The 12,936-nt window shown below is 40.9% G+C and overlaps 1 non-coding gene across 1 annotated transcript; it reads left to right on the top strand.

Moving 5' to 3' along the window:
• Nucleotides 1-12,254: 12,254 nt before the first annotated feature.
• On the top strand, nucleotides 12,255-12,328 carry Trnat-ugu. The gene has a single exon. It is a non-coding gene; the product is annotated as a tRNA-Thr (tRNA).
• The last annotated feature ends 608 nt before the right edge of the window (nucleotides 12,329-12,936 follow it).

The following is a 12,936-nucleotide window of genomic DNA, read 5'->3' on the forward strand; positions in this document are numbered from 1 at the left end:
TGGAAGGGTTGATCTTGAGGAACCACTGGTTGCACCAGGATGTAAAGTGGTTGAGATTTATTTGAGGGGATTGTTGGGATTTCTAGGAAGGCAGTGTTGTGGACATAGTGGAATAGAGTGTAGGGGATGCAAGGGCACCCACACATGGGGGGCAATGGGGGCCCATGGACCAATATCCCCTACCTCTCAGGGAAAGCGAAAAATGTGTACGCAAGTGGTTTTTTTTTTTTTTTTTTTTTTTTTCAAGAAAATGATTTAAAAGTAGATATGATGCATGCAGAGTGCTCTCGCTTCGGGAGTACTGGTTATTCTTCGAGTTTTACAGTCCCTGGTAATACATACCGATAAAACGAATACCGCGTTAGACTAATCTGGGACCGCTCTATCGAAAGGGCCTTTAAAATTCCACTTTCAAAATCATTTAGTTTGTAAAGGGAAAAACCGACATTGGGCGTCACATGAAACACGTAATTAATAATATTTGTTTCGGTAGACTCCAGCTACACAATGCAAAAACGAAATTGTGAATATCTGCTGAAACAACAGAGAAAATACGCCTGATGATTCTTAGAAGTACGTGTAACTACAAGATTGAAATGCGAAGTTGTAAACAAATAAGTGAAAAAATACTATATCATTGTGGCTCCGGACCTAAACAAGTGAAAATTTTTAGTTTAATTCGTTACAGCAAGAATCTTCTTCACTATAAACGTTCGAAACATCAAAGTGAGTTGTAAATACTCGGAGATTTTCCATTTCTCTTGGATACAAAAATTTATGCATTCGAATCACGGGCAGCTTTTTAATCAAACTCGGATAGTTTTCACAAGGCCACCGAGAGATAACACGTGAGAATAGAAGTCTCACCTTGTGACGCGTTCGCCATGACTACATGGCGCAACGGGACTGTCATTTCCAGTAGAGGAAGTACATTTTTAAAGGCTTTTTGTTCTTTCACGACGCAAGGCCGTCTCATTGGAACACAGTAACAACGGCGACGAAGTGTACTGTGATGGGACAACTTGGTGAGTAATGCTTCCGAAGAGATGAAGAACCAAATGACCTCTTGCCAAACACATTCCACAGACCAGCACAAACACACAGACAACTTCTGAATCACTTCCTTATTAATCTACCGGTAGGCGTAAATGACAGAAATGAGGTTTTAAACACAAATAAAAAATATATAAAATGAGAGAAGTTGAGTGGAAACTCGTTGAAGCACAGGGTGTTACATGCATCGGATTTCACAACATATATTTTCTACATAAATGAAGCCAGAAACACGGGATAAACTTTAATTTACGCAGTAGAACTCGTATGTTGTATTAGTTTTTTCCACAATTACGAGATCAAACAAAAAATTTCGTTTTTTTAGCAGGTCGGAATACCATCACCGAACAGCCTCTCAGCCGGTAGGGACGTAAGGCTATCGCATTGCACAACTATAATCTGTTCTCACCTTATGTTATTTTTTTCTTTTTAATAGGGGTTTGTGAAGGAAGACTATGTGCCTCCTCCTCCAAAAACTTTGGATCAGCAACGACGCCGCCATAACAAGGGCAATAACTTAGACGTGCTAGCAAAAGTATGGGATGAGTTTGGCGATAGTCTGGATGTTGGCTGCGTGCACAGTGGAGGGAATATTGAACATTTGTAGAAAGTAATGAAAACTTTGATCTCAAACGTAATTTTAAAAAGTACACCGAGGTTATTAAATGCATGCATACAAATGAAAGCTTTGCAGTTCTACACATAAGTTAGAATCGACCCGAAGTTTCTATTTTCATTCATTTAGAAGACACAGTATTGTGATATTGAATGAATCTTTTCAAACATCTTGTATATTTCAAAATAACCACACACATCCGAATGTTCTGAAAGACATCGTAATCGCGATGCAACCATAATGCGAGGTGGCCTCTTACACACACTATAGCCATGCTTCTTGAACCTCTTAACACAAACGCACACCCACACACTCACGCAGGCGTCGTTCGTATTTTATGATTCATGCTACCTTCTCAGATTCCCAGTACATAGAACCTACGGTCATTGTGTACTGTCTCCCTGTCTGTCAATATCGTTGGAGTTGCTGGCGTTTTTTGCGATCTTTCGACATTGTAAACCATGCCTTGCTTATCTACAAATTAGATTAAGGGCAATACTCTCAAATGGCTTACATCGTACCTGCAGAACAGAAAACAAAGAGCAACTATCACTTCAAATGTAGTGAATTATTTTTCGAAGTGGAGTACTGTATCATAAGGTGTGCAAGGCTCCATTTTGGGGCCAATCTTGTTCCTATTCTATGTAAATGACATATCCACAAATATCAATTCCCCATGAGTTCTGTTTGCAGACGATACTTCTGTTTTAATTGAAGATGGTGATGCAGAAAAAATTCCAAGCTTCATTGTGAGCACAAAACTGGCTCCAGTTAAATGGATTGAAATTGAACATTGCAAAAAGCCATATGGTACATTTCCAAACAAAACACTCAAAATGTGCAGAGCTTAAAATACAGCGCAATAATCAGCTTATAGAAGAAGTTGACACTGTCAAATTCCTGAGACTAAATGTTGACAAGAACTTGAACTGGAACACACATATTGACTCCTTATCAAATAAACGAAGCAGGTTTGCTTTGCAATGCAGATACTTGCCAATTCTACCGACATGAGTACACGAAAAATAGCATACCATAGCCATTTTGAATGTGTCATTAGATATGGTATAATTTTCTGGGACGTTCAAGTAGAGTATCTCATATACTGAAACTTCAGGAAAAAAAAGTCAGATACATGTGAACTGCACAGAAAACAGAATCTTGTCACCCATTATTTCGACAACTACAAATCCTAACTGTACACTCCATATACATTTATGAAATTATTAGCTTTCTAAACAGCAGGCAAAAATTATTTGAGGAAAATCATTTAACCACACATACAACATAAGAAATAAAAATAATTTTATGCTTCCCATATAAAAATTGAAATTATATGAATGGCCTCCACAGTATATGGGGATGACAACATATAACAAATTAATGGGCAAAAATATATTTAATGTTAAGCCAGAGATCCTAAAAATAAGGCTACATCAGATTCTGGGGGGAGAAATTCTACTACTCAATAGGAGAATTTTTAGAGGATGACATGATAATTTGAGCTACGTAAATTTGGTGTTAGATTTGTAGATACTATTTTTATTATTGTTATTATTTTTATCTCTGCCATTTGTGTGTATAAAACAAAATTGTATTATTATTATGTTGCTGTATATAAACATCAGCTTTCTATGTTTATGGTAAATTTTACCAAACTTTTGACGTGTTTCCTGTACCTGAATCAAATGATTTTGATTATGTATTTTATGAGACTAATAAACCACAATTCAAATTCAATGCTTTCGCGAAACGTGCATGCTACTTACTCGAGTTGTAAATTTTCTACTCACTTAGAAATCACTATGTTCAACTGTATGGGATTCATGTGACTCTTTCTCAAGCGACACAGTTCCCATTGGACAGAATATTCGTAAAACAGCACAAAAATGATATAACGTGCTGATGAAGAGTAAACGACTTTCTCTATTTCTTGAGGGTGTTTTTGTTCTGTTGTTGCAACTACAAAAATGATTTTTTCAACAGAAGCGTTTCTCTTTATTGAAGTAAATCGTCATCAGTGGTGGTGATTTTCGCTTGATTTCTCGCTTCCATCGGGAAATGCCGTCTGCTAGCACTGGTGACGCTTTACCTCAATAAAGCGAAATGCGTCTGGTGGAAAAAAATCACGCATTTTTGTAGTTGCGACGACAGAACAAAAATACCTTCAAGAATTGTAAAGCAACTGCGGATAATATGGCGAAACAAATGAAAACGTTTTTTTAGTTTACTAATTCATTTGCGTCAAACGCGTGTAGCACGTTGGCATAGAGATAGTAAAAATTTGGACAGCTCACTAGAGTCCTTACTGCAGACAACATGCTGTTGAAGGTAACTGTGAAAAAATTCACGTTAACCACCTACCTCTAAGGGATACTGTTAACTTGAAGAAACCCATTTCTAGCTATATACCCTAAATGGTAGGACTGTAGAAAAATCCTCATTTGTGTAACTGATGGATGATATTGTGTTTACAATTGGTGTCGTATGACTTTTCGATTTTGAGAAAGATTGATATTAAATGCTTATTACTTAGGAATGCATCCCTTATGACTGCCTACAGTAGGGTTAGGTTATGAATGGAATGATACCTTCAGAATTCGTAGCGCTACGTGACTTGTGAGCTCTGTGACTTGTGGAGTTCATACCAGGAGGATGCTGAACATCTACTCTAGTGTCTTCTCTATGCAACTGAAGAAAGCGATGCTGCAATAGCTGGGTGTGCTCAGTCCTTCCCTGATTTAAGAAGTGGGGCCACTATTGATTTTTTACAAGGATCATGGCACTGGCCGTCATCGCATATCTTACCAAAAAATCGTAGGATGTGTCGTAGCATGCCAGAATGATTTCTGTTCAGCGAGCTGCAGTTGGTTCTGTGTCCAATTCGCACACAGAGAAGGGTAAGTTAAAGTTCTTTTCTCTACTGGAGACGAAATTAATTGATCCCCTCTCCCTAACTTCTCAATAGGTCTGAAAACCTCGAACTGTAGTCATGTATGAAGTTATGTCATACAAGTACCGTACCATGATCTGGACTGTCTCCATTGCTGTGACTTTCAGGACTCAACTCTCCCGTGTGGCACCTAATGGACATGATGCCCTTTTCCAAGACATATTCCTGACTAATTCCTATACTACATCAGCAAATGTCGATCGGTTAATGGACTTATGCTACTCATGCCACGATTGCTTTTTGCTCTCCTTAACTATCTGTTTGACTTTCTGTTGTGTCTGTTGGTTTAACAAGCTGGATGAGCACTCTAGAACACGTCAAACTCAACAGAAAGACTAAAACATAAATGTATTTATTTACAACATATAAAATATTAAGCACACATAACTGTATCCTGGAGCCTCTCTGCAGTCTCCCCCTGTCCCACTAGTATTGGATACAATATTCAATTGCAGTCAGAGTAGCAATACTTCATGCTAGGTTCGTCAAGTCTCACTGCACTGTCTTCCACAAGCTCGGTATAATCTGGAAGTGGTCAAATGATAATCTGAGGCGGCTTAAAAAGACAACTGCAGGCAGTGAGGTGATGTGAATTCGGCGTCCCCTGGTGACGTCTGCCGAACTCTGGATAACAGTTGGTCGCGGCGATTGGTTTAAATGTTTCTTCTGCGGAGATGTGAGAGGCGGATAATGCACCGTGTTCCACTGGTGAAGACACAGTCGATAACGCACTTTCACGGTCATTAGCCGAAATGCTTCAAGATTCTCTGCAGATGGACTTCACTTGATTCTTTGCAGCCCTGAGATATTGTCCCTTACTGCGGAACGAGACTGATCTCTCCACCAAGGAACAGGTTGTTTCCGTTGATGGCTCGAAGATTTTGGCATAAGTACATCAGTGACAGAGTGTGTCACATTATAGTCTGATAAAAATTACTTGATAGTTGACATTTCACTTGTTGGGGGTGTCTTCCTCCAATCAGAGCGCTCAATGTCATGCCCGAAGTGTTCGTCATTGCCAAACTGCAACAGCAAATGGTCTATCACTTCCAATTCCTTGTATGGTTTCTTTCTTGTTGTGTCTGGATCCCGAATCCTGGGTCAAGCTCTTTTATTTCGATTTCATCACAAATGGTAAACACACCCAAAATAACAAGCACAAAACTATGGAAAAGAAATAACACATACTTCGTGCATACCACTAATCAAAGACTGCTGGGTTCTTTCACACAAGAGGGGATTCGGCTTCACATATTCAGTTATGATCGATCATCACAGAGATCGGCTTACAGTAGTTAAACTTCATATGGCATGACGTGAAACCGAACGTTTTGAAGGTAGCATATGATCGTTGCAGCTGGTTCTGTAGATAAAAAAATATAACGATACAACATAAAAATCTTTTGTAGTACAGTGGTAAATCTATAGATTGAGATGCAGAATATCGTGAGATTTGTATCAGTACGACTCTGATTATTATTGTTTTCAGTTGACTGGTTTCAATGTAATTCCTATTATTTTTAATCTTTTATCGTATCATTTTCTGCATGGTATTGACTTTGTTATTTGCTCTTATTTTTCTTCCTACAATTATTTTCTCGTCTGGAATCTGCCTGTGTCGCCTATAACCTGCAAATGAGTTTCAGTCAAGACTGCTCATCAGTTGGTACCGCGTAGCAAACGCGAGATGTTATAGTTCTCTTTTAGCGCTGAAATTGATTTTTTTCTGCCTTGAGTTTGCTCATACAGGTCAGCTGTAATGGCCGTGAGCAAAGTTTGCCTCAGGTTGACGACCGCCGTTTTTCAGAGACATTGCACATCAAGTCTGCATCCATCCATTTATAATTTCCTTGTAAGTTAAATATTTTCCACATCTTTTCTTTAAGTGTTCTATTAAATCTTTCAACAACAGATACTTTTAATTCAGTGAAAGTTGAATCTTCATCTTTTTCTTGTGCCTTTGTCCAACATTTTCACAGGGCCGGAATGGTTATGGTCAGATGTGGCAGGGTTAATTTAAGGGTTGGCGGATGCCCTTCTTGTCGCCACCCTGTTACGCGAATGATGATGATGATGACAATGAAATGATGAGGACAACACAAACACCCAGTCCCGGGCAGAGAAAATTCCCAACCCCGCTGGGAATCGAACCCGGTATCCTGTGATCCAGAGGCAGCAACTCTATGGACAATTCAGTAAAAGTTGAATAATGATTAATGTTGTATTTTTTCATCAATTCTTGAAAATCTTTATTATAAATTTTTTTACCATTATCTGTTTGTAAATTTTTGGCATTTCTATCTCTAAATATTTTTTTCAAAAGCATCAACTACATTCTTACCTGTTTTATCTTTGACTGGAATAGCCCAAGAAAATTTTGAAAAAACATTGTAACAGTTAATAAATTTCAGTAGCCTTTATTTATTTTTGAAGATCCTTTCAAATTACCTGTAACCATTTCCACTATATCTGCTTGCCATAAATCATCCATACTGAGAGAAATAACATCACATCTTTTAAAAATTTTCTCGTCGGTTTATGCAATTCATTAATAATTTCTACAAGGGTGAACGAATCGTTCACTCTAACACCTGCTGCAGCCTTTTTAAGGGCGTCTTGGGGATGCTGATTAGATTTTCATCAGGTACATTTACAAAATGTTGTTAACAAACTTACTCTTTTTAGTTTTACATGCTGTAAAAAGACCTTTGATTCTTTGTCTTCCATTTTTAGTTGTTAATCTAAGAGGATTATGAGTTTCAGTAATTTTTTTACACTTCAAACAGAAAATGTGATTCTCCAGTTATATAGATGAAAAATTTAAGGTTGGGATGCATGGTCTGCCTTAGTTCAGTCATCGGTCACTTAAAATCAGCTGTAGACAGAGCATCTCGCATTCCCTGATGACAGCAGCTTCCAGCATCGCTCTGCGTCACACGAGCAGCATTTCAGTACTTGTGAAGTGATCCGTCTTGTTTGTGTGTCGCCTTTAACCGAGCAGTAGCCGATTGGCAACACTGCAGCGCCAAGTGATAGACATCGACTATCAAGTAATTTGAAATGGGCTATAGTAAAGTGATCAGCCCAATTTTGGACACTGAGCCACTGCTCAAGTATGGATAACTCTCTGTACAGTGTCCAGCTTACCTTCATAAGCAACCACTTGGGTTATTTTTTTCCAGGCTCTTTTCTCTGAATACACAAAGCTCTGCCATTCTGACCGCAAATGAGCGAATTGGGTTCGACCAACTGCTGTGTCATCTATGAGCCAATGGTGTCATCTGGATGGAGGGCGTTGGGTCTGCACACTGTTATCCAGACTGTTGTCGGATTAGCAGAACTGGAGCCGCTACTATTCGGTCGAGTAGCTGCTCAGCGGACATCACGAGGCTGAGTGAACCCCGTTCCTGTCCTGCCACCAAGGAAAAAACGGTGGCTGTACTGGAAATCGAACACTGGCCCTGTGCTTGACAGTCATTTACATGACCACTGAGCTACAGAGGTGGACGTTCTTTGTATATGGTGCACAGAAATTAGGGAGCGGTCGTGGGAATGGAGGTCGTCTGCTGTTTCTCACTGAGCAGAGTCTGCAAGAACTGGAAAGCAAACTACACTACGTGATCAAAAGTATCCGGAAACTCCCAAAAATATACGTTTTTCATATTATGTGCATTGTGTTGTCACCTACTGCCAGATATTCCATATCATCGACCTCAATAGTCATTAGACATCGCGAGAGAGCAGAATGGAGCTCTCTGCGGAACTAACAAACTTCGAACGTGGTAAGATGATTGGGTGTCACTTGTGTCATACGTCTGTACGCGAGATTTCCACACTCCTAAACATTCCTAGGTCCACTGTTTCCGATGTGATAGTGAAGTGGAAACGAAAAGGGACACGTACAGCACAGAAGTGTAGAGGCCGACCTCGTCTGTTGACTGACAGAGACCACCGACAGTTGAAGAGAATCGTAATAGGCAGACGTCTATCCAGACCATGACACAGGAATTCCAAAGTGCATCAGGATCCACTGCAAGTACTATGACAGGTAGGCGGGAGGTGAGATAACTTGGATTTCATGGTCGAGCGGCTGCTCATAAGCCACTCATTATGCCGGTTAGGGGCAAACGACGCCTTGCTTGGTGTTAGGAGCGTAAATATTGGATGACTGAACAGTGGAAAAACGTTATGTGGAGTGACGAATCACGGTACACAATGTGGCGATCCGATGGCAAGGTGTGGGTATGGCGAATGCCCGGTGAACGTCATCTGCCAGCGTGGGTCGTGCCAAAAGTAAATTTCGGAGGCGGTGGTGTTATGGTTGGTCGTGTTTTTCATGGATTCGGCTTGTACCCCTGTTGTTTTGCGTGGCACTATCACAGCATAGACCTTCATAGATGTTTTAAGCACTTTCTTGCTTCCCACTGTTGAAGAGCAATTCGGGGATGGCGATTGAATCTTTTAGCACGATCGAGCACCTTTTCACAATGCACGGCGGAGTGGTTACACGACAATAAGATCCCTGTAATGGAGCGACCTGCACAGAGTTCTGACCTGATTCCTATAGAACACCTTTGGGATGCTTTGGAACGCCGACTTCGTGCCAGGCCTCTTCGACCGACATCGATACCTCTCCCCATTGCAGCACTCCGTGAAGAATGGGCTGCCATTCCTGAAGAAACCTTCCAGCACTTGATTGAACGTGTGCCTGCGAGAGTGGAAGCTGTCATCAAGGCTAAGGGTGGGCCAACACCATACTGAATTCCAGCATTGCCGATTGAGAACGCCACGAACTTGTAAGTCATTTTCAGCCAGGTATCCAGGTACTTTTGATCACATAGTGTATGAGATCTATAGTGGAGAAAGATACCTTTGCAGTGCAAAGTGTCTTTGCTACCGTGAAACATAACTCTTCGACTAAACAACTGCTCATAGCTCTTAAGTTATGCATTTTTGAACCCATGTTTACTAGACTTTTTTCTTCCAATGATGGTTACTGTCATGTCCCTCAGTATTGACTACTTCTCTTTCGACACCGTGTAAACAGGGAGCTGATATTTCCAACCATCGATCCTTGGGGCCGGTGGAGTTACAGCCGCATAAACCACTACGTACATTGAAGTCTCCTAAAAGGAGAAGCTGTGAGGGAAGCTGATTGATCAGTTCGGAAAGTACTTTCGTATCTAGTGGCTCATATGGCGAGACATAATGGACACTTTGTTACCTGGAACATGCAAAATGTACTGTGATAGCAACTGCTTGTAGCGCAGGCGTAGCTTGGACTAGGGTTCGTGTTTCGAGGGCGGGGGGAGGGGGGGGGGGGGCATATGTCAACGTATGGAGTAGGACTTGTAATAGAACACAAAATTTAGTGATGGCAGTGAACATTTAATCATACATGCCGGCAGCCCAAATCTTTCCAACTAGTGGTATAGTTTCAAACAGTAAGCGGGAGAAGCATCGCTATGACTGTTACAAAGAAAGGAGAAGTACATCGTAAGGAATTTCTATCTTGCTCAATACTGACAACACACACGATTTCCCATCGATTATCTGCTATGGTAGAGGTAAGGAAGAAAGTATACTGTTTATGTCTTACCGACAGCTAAGGTCACTAGGGACTGAGTCTTGCTCGGATTCTTCGTTATTGGAGGGAAGGAAGCGGCGTGTCCTTTGTGAGTGGAATCCCAGTATTGACCTAGAGTGAACTGCAGAACCACGGAAAACCCAGATGTGGATGGCTGTCTCTGGGGCTGAACCCGATTCTCCTAAATGCGAGTGTAGTGCATTAGGTGCTGCACGTCCCATCTCAGTGCTATGCTAGAAACGACAGATGAAATTTATAAGATTTCGTGAAAGCGCAGAGGAGGAACTTTAATATTCAAATGTGGTACTTATTAATAGTAATCAATATTAAATTAAATCAAGCATGTTGTAACAATGTCAGATCGCTAAGGTCGGCAATAGCCGGCTACTGCACAAAGTTTGACGGCTTTTGCCGACACATACGCCTACTGATTTTAACTACAGCTTGCAAGAGTTTTCTTGGAAGTTTAGTTCCCTATTTCTGATCGGTGCTTGTCGCTAGGAATCTTACGTCGTCATGCCGTTTGTCTTAGACCGATATCAAATGGTTCAAAAAGCTCTAAGCACTATGGTACTTAACATCTGAGGTCATCAGTCCCCTAGAACTTAGAACTACTTAAACCTAACTAACCTAAGGACGTCACACACATCCATGACCGAGGCAGGATTCGAACCTGCGTCCGTAGCAGCAGCGCGGTTCCGGACTGAAGCGCCTAGAACCGCTCGGTCACAGCGGTCGGCAGACCGAGATCCTCCGTTTCTGCTGCACAGCTACGTCTTGAGAAAATGATGTATAAAAACATGGATCAAGAGATTTTGTAGATATGCTGTCGTTTTTTAATTAACCCTGTAATGATATCAGACAGTTTGAAGTATCCAATATGCAAAGAACAGTAGAAACTCTTAAGACAGTTCTTTTATACAATTTTTGTTCAACATGCGGATGCCCATATATATATAAAATTAATAATGAACACAACCAGTATCGATGTAGAAAAGCTTTTTGTCCTTTATTTTATGCTATTTACTTAATTTTATTTTTTCCAAAACTATTACCTTGATGGTTCAAAAAATGGTTCAAATGGCTCTGAGCACTATGGGACTTAACTTCTAAGGTCATCAGTCCCCTAGAACTTAGAACTACTTAAACCTAACTAACCCAAGGACATCACACACATCCATGCCCGAGGTAGGATTCGAACCTGCGACCGTAGCGGCCACGCGGTTCCAGACTGTAGCGCCTTTAACCGCTTGGCCACACCGGCCTTACCTTGATGCATTCGATTTCTGGTGAACTGATAAATGGCGATATATACTGACCAGCTAGGTTTTTCGTCACTTTTTTTTTTTTAACGTTTTGAAAACTCACTTTGATGCCCTACAGCTTTACTCTTACACAGTTTTGTGTCAAAATGGTCAGTTCTTAGAAAGTGCATGTATGATGTTGAGAGGGTACAAGATTTCGCGCTATTTTATTGCAAAGAATTTCAAACAAGGAAACAATTTCGTTAATGGAAAATCCCGTACTAGCTTGATATATAAATGAAAAAGTGTCAAAAAAATGGTTCAAATGGCTCTGAGCACTATGGGACTTAACATCTGAGGTCATCAGTCCCCTAGAACTTAGAACTACTTAAACCTAACTAACCTAAGGACATCACACACATCCATGACCGAGGCAGGAACGGAACCTGCGACCGCAGCAGTCGCGCGGTTCCGGACTGAACCGCCTAGAACCGCTCGCCCACCGCGGCCGATAAAAAGTGTCATAGTTGTGCGTTTTGATAAAGTTGATCAGGTATATGAAGACAGTAACTGTCTTCATATATATATAGTTAAGGCTACCCAGCCATTGACCTTCATCTGTGCGAATGCTCACAGGTTGCCCAAACTCTTGCGGGAATCGCTAAAGCTTGCGCGAGTAATAAGTGAATGGGCAAATGTCTATAAGGTACATTACATATGTAGAATTGTGGACAGTTGGGAATGTGAGTCTCACGGGAAGCGTGCAAGGGATAAGCCCTGCAGTTGCGCTATACGTCTGTGTCCTCGGTGGCTCAGATGGATAGAGCGCCTGCCATGTAAGCAGGAGGTCCCGGGTTCGAGTCCCGGTCGGGGCACACGTTTTCAGCTGTCCACATCGAGGTATATCAACAACACCTGTCGGCAGCTGAGGGTTTCAGTTAGTCATCATTTAAAGTTGATTAGAAAAGTCATTTCAATATGTATGTGGGTTTGCTACAGAGCGCGTTCTGTCGTGACTGTTCTATTTACTTGCTTGAGACATTCCTAATGGCCTTCGTGCGGAGGCGAGAACTGTAGTGTTGCGCTCGAAGTCATCACAAGTGCAGCGAAGAGACTGCTGTGCCGTGAGCGGCTCTAAGGAATATCAACGACTCTAATATGATACATAGCCACAATGTCGATATATGTTGAATCTTTTTGTAATAGCATTTTGTTTAATTGATCGAATGTTATAACCTGAATTGTATGTCAAACGTAAAGAAGCATGCTAATCTGGTCTCCCATGTATAGTCAACGTGTAATAATGTCCGATTGGAACTCCAAGTTGTCGGAGTACTGATTTAATAGACACTGAAGTTGAATCAAGATTTAAGAACATTTCATCTAGTCGGAAATTCGACGAATACAACAGGGCAAATACACTCCTGGAAATTGAAATAAGAACACCGTGAATTCATTGTCCCAGGAAGGGGAAACTTTATTG

Source organism: Schistocerca americana, chromosome 2 (genome assembly GCF_021461395.2).
Source record: "Schistocerca americana isolate TAMUIC-IGC-003095 chromosome 2, iqSchAmer2.1, whole genome shotgun sequence".
Classification (NCBI taxonomy): domain Eukaryota; kingdom Metazoa; phylum Arthropoda; class Insecta; order Orthoptera; family Acrididae; genus Schistocerca; species Schistocerca americana.